This window comes from Triticum dicoccoides, chromosome 7A (assembly GCF_002162155.2).
Source record: "Triticum dicoccoides isolate Atlit2015 ecotype Zavitan chromosome 7A, WEW_v2.0, whole genome shotgun sequence".
NCBI lineage: Eukaryota > Viridiplantae > Streptophyta > Magnoliopsida > Poales > Poaceae > Triticum > Triticum dicoccoides.
In genome coordinates this window covers 711278317-711286511 of record NC_041392.1, presented here as the reverse complement: position 1 = coordinate 711286511, position 8195 = coordinate 711278317, and the positions used below count along the sequence as shown (strand labels likewise).

The window sequence follows — 8195 nt, the reverse complement described above, 5'->3', positions numbered from 1 at the left end:
GGGCCGAGCGGGCCCGCGCGGTGGGCGGCGGCGGGAGGCCACGTGGCGGCTCCTGGGTGGTTGGGCGCGGCGGCGCGGGCGTGTTCGACGGGTACGGACGCGTCCGGTGGCGGAGGGGCGATTTTTTAGGGTTAGAGGAGGAGGGGATCCGGGATATTTCGAGGGGGCCTATTTATAGGCATGGAGGAAGCTAGGAGAGTCCAAATGAGGTGCGGTTTTCGGCCACACGATCATAATCGAATGCTCTAGATGATGGAGCAGAGTTAGGTGGGTTTTGGGCCAAATTGGAGGGGTGTTGGGCTGCAACACACACGAGGCCTTTTCGGTCCCTCGGTTAACCGTTGGAGTATCAAACGAAGTACAAATGATACGAAACTTGACAGGCGGTCTACCGGTAGTAAACCAAGGCCGCTTGGCAAGTCTCGGTCCAATCCGGAAATGTTTAATCCCCACACACGAAAGAAAGCTAGAAATGACCATCGAAGGAGAACGAAGCGCCGGAATGCAAAACGGACAACGGGGAAAATGCTCGAATCCATGAGACGAACACGTATGCAAATGCAATGCACATGATGACATGATATGAGATGCATGACAACAACAATACACGGAGACAAAACCCGAACCCGAGATAATAAATATAACTTAACGCCGGAAATGGCAAGAGTTGGAGTACAAATTGGGAAAATTATATCTGGGGTGTTACAACACTCCACCACTACGAAAAGATCTCGTCCTGAGATCTAGGACTGAAAGAATGCCGGGTACACAGAACGGAGGTGATCCTCGCGTTCCCAGGTAGCTTCACGGTCGGAATGGTGTGACCACTTGACTTTGAGAAATTTGATTGACTTGTTGCGAGTCTTGTGTTCAGTCTCTTCAAGAATAGCAACTGGGTGCTCATGATAAGAGAGATCTTCTTGGAGCTCAATGTCCTCGAAGTTGACGGTGCGGTCAGGAGTCTTGAAGCACTTTCGAAGCTGAGAGACATGGAACACGTCATGAACATTTGCAAAGTTTGAAGGAAGCTCGAGTTGATAGGCGAGGTCGCCTCTCTTGCTGACAATCTTGAAAGGTCCCACGTATCTAGGGGCAAGCTTCCCTTTGATACCGAAGCGACGAGTACCTTTCATAGGAGAGACACGGAGGTAAACATGATCTCCGATCTCAAAAGCCAAATCACGGTGCTTACTATCATAGTAGCTCTTCTGACGGGATTGTGCTACTTTGAGGTTATCTCGAATGACTTTGCACATTTCTTCTGCCTTTGTGATTAAGTCATTACCCAAAAGCTGACGTTCGCCGGTTTCAGACCAGTTGAGAGGGGTACGGCACTTCCTGCCATACAGAATTTCAAATGGGGCCTTGCCCGAACTTGCTTGAAAACTGTTGTTGTAGGAGAATTCAGCATAAGGAAGACAATCCTCCCACTTCATGCCGAAGGAGATCACACAAGCCCTGAGCATATCTTCAAGAATCTGGTTGACACGCTCGACTTGACCGCTAGTTTGAGGATGGAATGCTGTGCTGAAGCGGATGTTGGTGCCCATGGCCTTCTGAAAAGAATCCCAAAACTTGGAGGTAAAGATGCTGCCACGGTCTGAAGAGATCACTTGTGGAATACCGTGCAGAGAGACAATTCGAGAGGTATAGAGTTCCGCCAATTGAGCTGCAGTGATCGACTCTTTGATAGGCAGAAAGTGAGCCACTTTGGTGAGTTTGTCGATGACAACGAATATAGCATCATTGCCACGCTTGGACTTTGGAAACCCAGTTACGAAGTCCATTTCAATGTGGTCAAACTTCCATTCTGGAATGGCAAGAGGTTGGAGGAGACCTGCTGGCCTTTGGTGTTCTGCCTTCACTCTTCTGCAGACATCACATTCATTCACGAATTGAGCAATCTCGCGCTTCATTCGAGTCCACCAATAAGCCTGCTTGAGATCCTGATATATCTTCGTACTCCCAGGATGGATGGAGAGGAGAGAATTGTGAGCCTCGTTCATGATCACTTTACGATGTTCACCTTTGGGCAAAACAATACGATCCTCGAAGAAGAGAGTGTCCTTGTCATCAAGGCGGTAGCACTTGTACTTGGGTTGACTCTTGGCAATCCCAATCTTCACCTTTTTCACCATAGCATCAAGAAGCTGGGCTTGGCGAATCTGGTCTTCTAAGGTAGGAGAGACTTGAAGGTTGGTGAGGAAACCTTGAGGAACAACTTGCAGATTAAGTTTGCAGAAAGCTTCACAAAGCTCGGGTTAATAAGGCTTGAGAATCAGACTGTTGCAGTAAGCCTTTCTGCTCAATGCGTCAGCAATCACATTGGCCTTGCCTGGAGTATACTCGATACTCGGATTATACTCTTGAATCATTTCGACCCATCGAGTTTGCCTGAGGTTGAGATTAGGCTGAGTGAAGATGTACTTGAGACTCTTGTGATCAGTGAAAATGTCCACTTTTCTTCCCAATAGAAGATGTCTCCAAGTCAAAAGAGCATGCACAACTGCCGCCAACTCGAGATCATGAGTGGGGTAGTTCTTCTCATTAGGCTTCAACTGGCGAGAGGTATAAGCAACAACTTTCTTCACTTGCATCAACACTGCGCCAAGACCTTGGAGAGAGGCATCACAAAAGACCTCGTACGGCTTGGATTCATCAGGCGGAGTCAGAACTGGAGCAGTGATCAACTTCTCTTTCAAAGTGTTGAAAGCAATATCACACTCCGGAGACCAAACGTACTTGACGTGCTTCTGAAGAAGATTTGAGAGAGGCTTCGCGATCTTAGAAAAGTTTTCAACGAATCTTCGGCAATAGCTTGCGAGACCGAGAAAACTGCGGAGTTGCTTCATGTTCTGAGGAGGTTCCCAATTCACAAGTGCAGACACCTTCTCAGGATTCACGGCAATGCCCTTGGCAGAGATGATATGACCAAGATAAAGAACCTCATCGAGCCAAAATTCACACTTGGAGAACTTGGCGTAGAACTGATGTTCTCTGAGCTTATCAAGAACCAAACGCAAATGCTTGGCATGATCTTCCTTGTTCTTGGAGAAAACCAGAATGTCGTCGTGATAGACCAAAACGAAGTCATTAGTGTAGGCGTTGAAGATGAAGTTCATCATGCGAGAGAACGTCGGAGGAGCGTTGACGAGGCCAAAAGACATGACAGTGTATTCATATGAACCAACGCTTGTCCTGAAAGCTGTCTTGGGAATATCTTGCTCACGGATACGAATCTGATGATAGCCCATATGGAGATCAAGCTTGGAGAATACTCGAGCACCTTTGAGTTTTTCGAACAGCTCATTGATGTTGGGAAGTGGGTATTTGTTCTTGATGGTCTTCTTGTTCACTGGACGGTAATCAACACAAACTCGGTCCGTTCCATCCTTCTTCTTCACAAAAGAACACCACAACCCCACGGAGAAGAACTAGGCCGTATAAGACCCATTTTCTCTTGAATATCGAGTTGCTTCTTCAGCTCCTTCAACTCTTCAGGTCCGAGCTTGTAAGGACGTTTGCACACAGGTTCCGTGCCAGGCTCAAGATCAATAATGAATTCAACTGGCCGGTGCGGAGGCATTCCTGGAAGCTCTTCTGGAAAGACGTCTTGATATTCGCAAACGACTGGAATTTGCAAGATGGCATCGAGTTCACTCCTTCCATTGAGAGAAAACAGACGGATGGTATTATCCCGAGTGGCAAAGACAATTACATCCTCAGACGAATGAGTCAATTGAATCTGCCTGGCTGCACAATCAAGCTGAGCCTTGTGCTTAGAAAGCCAATCCATCCCGAGAATAAGATCAATATCCGAGTTACCAAGAACCATTGGAGAAGCCAGAAACTTGAAATCACCCATCATGTTAGAAATATCCGGAATCTCGTGATTAGCAAGCAAACATTTACCCGGAGAGACAACAGCTAACGGTTTATGCATAACTTGGGAAGTCAACTCATGCTTAGATGCAAAAGGTTTCGAGATGAAGCAATGCGATGCACCAGTGTCAAAAAGAACTTTTGCGGGAACATCGTTAACATGAAGGTTACCCATGATGACATCTGACGAGTCCTCTGCCTGAGCTGCGTTCATTAAGTTGACCTTGGCATGCTTGGGGTTATGCTTGACCATAGCTGTACTTGCCGATCTAACAGGAGGAGGAGGAGGAAGACGCCTCTGGTTGAAACACTTGTTGGCATAGTGGCCCTTCTGTTGGCACTTGTTGCACGTGACCTCTGAAAGCGGACGGTGATACGGAGCACTCGATCTTGGAGCTTGAGACGAAGTCTTGTTCTGAAAGCCAGGGTTGGGTGGGTGGGAAGAACCACTGCCACCTTTGCTCTTCTGCTGAAACGACTGACGGAACGGAGGAGGAGGAAGCCAAAACTTCTACTACTTGGCCACTTGAGTAGAGGAAGAAGGAGTAGCATCTCTGACTCGCTTCTTGGAAGCATCACATCTCAATTGAGCAGTCTCTTGCTTCAATGCCATGTTGTAGAACTCATCGTATCTCAAGGGCTCGAAGAGAACAAGAGCTAGCTAAATTTCTTCTCTGAGACCACCCCTGAACTGGTATATCATGCTCTTCTCATCAGGGACGTCCTGCTTGGCAAAGCGGGCGAGCTTCTGGAACAACTTGTTGTAGTCATAGACAGATAAAGAGCCTTGCTTTAGATTGCGGAATTCCTCACGCTTGCTTTCAACCACGCTCTGGGGAATATGATGAGCTCGGAAATCTCGACAGAAATCATCCCAAGAGATAACACGCCCACTTCTGGAGTCCTTGTACTGCTGGAACCATTCTGCAGTTTGATCTTTGAGTTGGAAGGAAGCGAACTTGACAAAGTCCTCAGGCCTGACGTTACTGCACTCGAAATGATTGCACAGATCCACAAGCCAATCGTCAGCATCGGTTGCCTCAACACAATTGCTGAAAGTCTTTGACCCGTTAGCAAGGAGCTAGTTGAGTGTAGCAAAGTGATTCTGATTGCTGCCTTGATTCCCTTGGTTGCCTTGATTGCGCTCTTGAAGAATTTGCATGATCAACTGTGTGTTGGCATTGGTTGCGGCCATCACAGCTTGCCATGCCTCTGGAGGAGGTGGAGGTGGTGGCGGATCAGGATTCGGAGTCGTGCGCATTGGAGGAGCCATCCTGAAGAGGTTGACCACCATTAGCACATTGACAGACAAATATTGAAGCTGAATCCAACGTTTTAAAAATTGCAACATATAGTCTTCACATCCGAACAAAATGAACGAATGCATTCCTCTTGAAATGGTCACATATCCATAAATTGAGAAGCCACGTAGAATTAAGGTAGAGAAATAATTCAACAAGGTACGGATCAAGAACGAATAATCGGTAAGAAATCCCAATCTCAAACCAATATCCGTGGAAGAAGAACTAGAGCTACTAGAATTCCCACCTATGAAACTCCCGAACCTTTCCGGTTATGCAATCAGGTGTTGGGGATACAGGGGAAGCATAATATCTCACCCAAACTAGCAAATCCTACATCCAGCTGTATCCATCCTTCAACACATAACCAAGAAACCTTCGGAAACCATCTACCTCAACCTTCGAAAAGCATCCGTTATACAAGTTATGGCGATACTCCCGAACTCCCGCCCCAGTACTGGGTGGCGTCGAGGTTATCTCACCAACGAACTGCATAAAAGAGATTTTCGATGTCGGCGTACTAAACTCAGGTATTCCAGAACTGCAACGATAAAATTATGATGAAAACAGCTCAGAGCTCAACTCCCCGGGACACTTCCACTAAACCCCTGACAGAAGGCACCAAGACAATGTTCTCATCATAAAACCGTCGGAACGATTTCAAGATACCCGCGTGATCCTAAATTTTTTTTAGTGAAATTTGAGAAGAGAAGAGTCAAAACTCTACGTCAGGATGCCTTACCAGAGCGATGAGGAGACTGGGAAGTAAAAAGAATTCCTAAACTCTCCGATATATGATTCCTAAAGACTCAAAACATTTTTCTAGACACAACTAGGCCGCTAAAAATGATCAAGCAATGGGGCTCCTAAGGTAGGGGAAGGCTCTAATTACCAACTTTGTAACACCCCGGACACACCCGCCGGTGGTCGTTACTCCTGGCGGGATCTAGACTGGCCCCACAGATCAATACTAATATTTTCTGCGCACTTTGTCCTCACTCGTGCGCACCCGGGAGAAACTTCCCGGTCGGTCACCCATCCTGACACTACTCCAAGCTAAGCATGCTTAACTTTGGAGTTCTGTCCGAATGGGCTCCCGGAAAGAAGGAATTCCTTATTGATATGAGTAGTCTATCATCCCTAATAATCCAGGCCATCACATACACCCCCACTCAGAGGAACCGACGTCCTCGTCGGGCCACAGGAACGTTCCCTCTTGGCACAAACGTCTGTGCTTCCAGTCCGGTACATGTGCCATGCCGGGTGCCACGACGGGTCACAAACGTCATGAACAACATGACCACACACCTGTCCGCAACCATCCGTGTAACGCGAGGGTCGGCTCTGATACCAACTTGTAACGCCCCGGACACACCCGCCGGTGGTCATTACTCCTGGCGGGATCTAGACTGGCCCCACAGATCAATACTAGTCTTTTCTGCGCACTTTGTCCTCACTCGTGCGCACCCGGGAGGAACTTCCTGGTCGGTCACCCATCCTGACACTACTCCAAGCTAAGCACGCTTAACTTTGGAGTTCTGTCCGAATGGGCTCCCGAAAAGAAGGAATTCCTTATTGATATGAGTAGTCTATCATCCCTAATAATCCAGGCCATCACAACGGGACTCTTATCTCTTCTGTTCATCTTCACCACCGCCAAAACAACATTGATAACATGAAGACCTTATTCCTCCTAGCTCTCCTTTCTCTTGTAGTGAGCACAACCATTGCGCAATACAAAGAGGTTGGCGGCATCTATGAGAACGGTGGCGGAGGGTTTGGTTCTCAAAACTGCCCACCGGAGAAGACGAAGCTGGACTCTTGCAAGGATTATGTGATGGAGCGGTGCTTGGCGGTGAAGGGTTTTTCAATCGCCAGGCTTTTGAAATGGTGGAAGGGCGCCTGTGAACAAGAGGCCCTAGACCAGTGTTGCCAGCAACTACGCCCGATAGCAAAGAAGTGCCGTTGTGAGGCCATTTGGAGAGCCGTCCAAGGCAACCTTGGTGGCATCTTTGGTTTTCAGCAAGGCCAGATAACCAAACAAATTCAGAGGGCCATGATGTTGCCGTCCAAATGCAAATTGGATTCCAACTGCAAGTTCGTCGCTACTAATGGCTATTACTAGTGATATAGCCATTATTAGCGACCAATGAACTGTCACATACCATTGGATGTGACAAATAGATGTGGTCATGAATAAAATATACTAACATCTGTGTATGCGTGAATATGAGTTTTTGGTGGTGGTTCGTTGTCATGTTTGAACTCATTTAACAATAAACAAGAATGATTGAGGAGAGGATGAAATGATTCATTCAAAAGAACTATTTTTGTTTGACAAGACTATGCTCCCTTTTTAGTCTGGCATATAGCTAAAAGAAATCAATATTAGTCACTAACGTGCTGATCAAATCTATAGTTGTGCAGAGCCGCTTCATGTTTCTTTTGCACCATAACCTCAATATAAATATGTTGTCAACATCTGTCCATCCTAACAACTTGCACAATAGCACAAATCTAATTTCAAAAAAATGTTTAAATCTAAGGAAGTGAATCTAGCTCACTTGGTTAGGAGAGTGGATGTAGGACCCCGGCATCTCGGCTTAAGTATTCACGAATCCAAATTGGGTCCTATATACCATAGAGGTGACCTTTACAATTTGTTTTAACAATTAAATGTGGAACATCCAGGCATGAACTAAACAATTCTAAACATAAGATGAAAAGAAACCAAGCCTAGTATAGGACGTCTTCTCAATTCTTTAAATTTTGTACAAGGAATCTTGATGCATTACTTTTTGTGTACAGCTACTTTAAGACACAATATCTATCAAAAAATTACACACATTCTAATTTTGTTAGGATAAATATCTAACAGTTTGGTCCTCATCCATCTTGAACAACCAGTGGAACACTATAAATTCATTTTCACAAAAGCTTAAAGTTTGAAGCCAACAACTTATGCCTTTTATGCGTCCTTGGGAAATACCTTTTGTCTGGTTTCTATAACTA

General features: G+C 46.2%; 1 pseudogene; it reads left to right on the top strand.

Moving 5' to 3' along the window:
• The window catches only part of LOC119333993, a 21513-nt pseudogene that overhangs the window by 5793 nt on the left and 7525 nt on the right, over positions 1-8195 (top strand).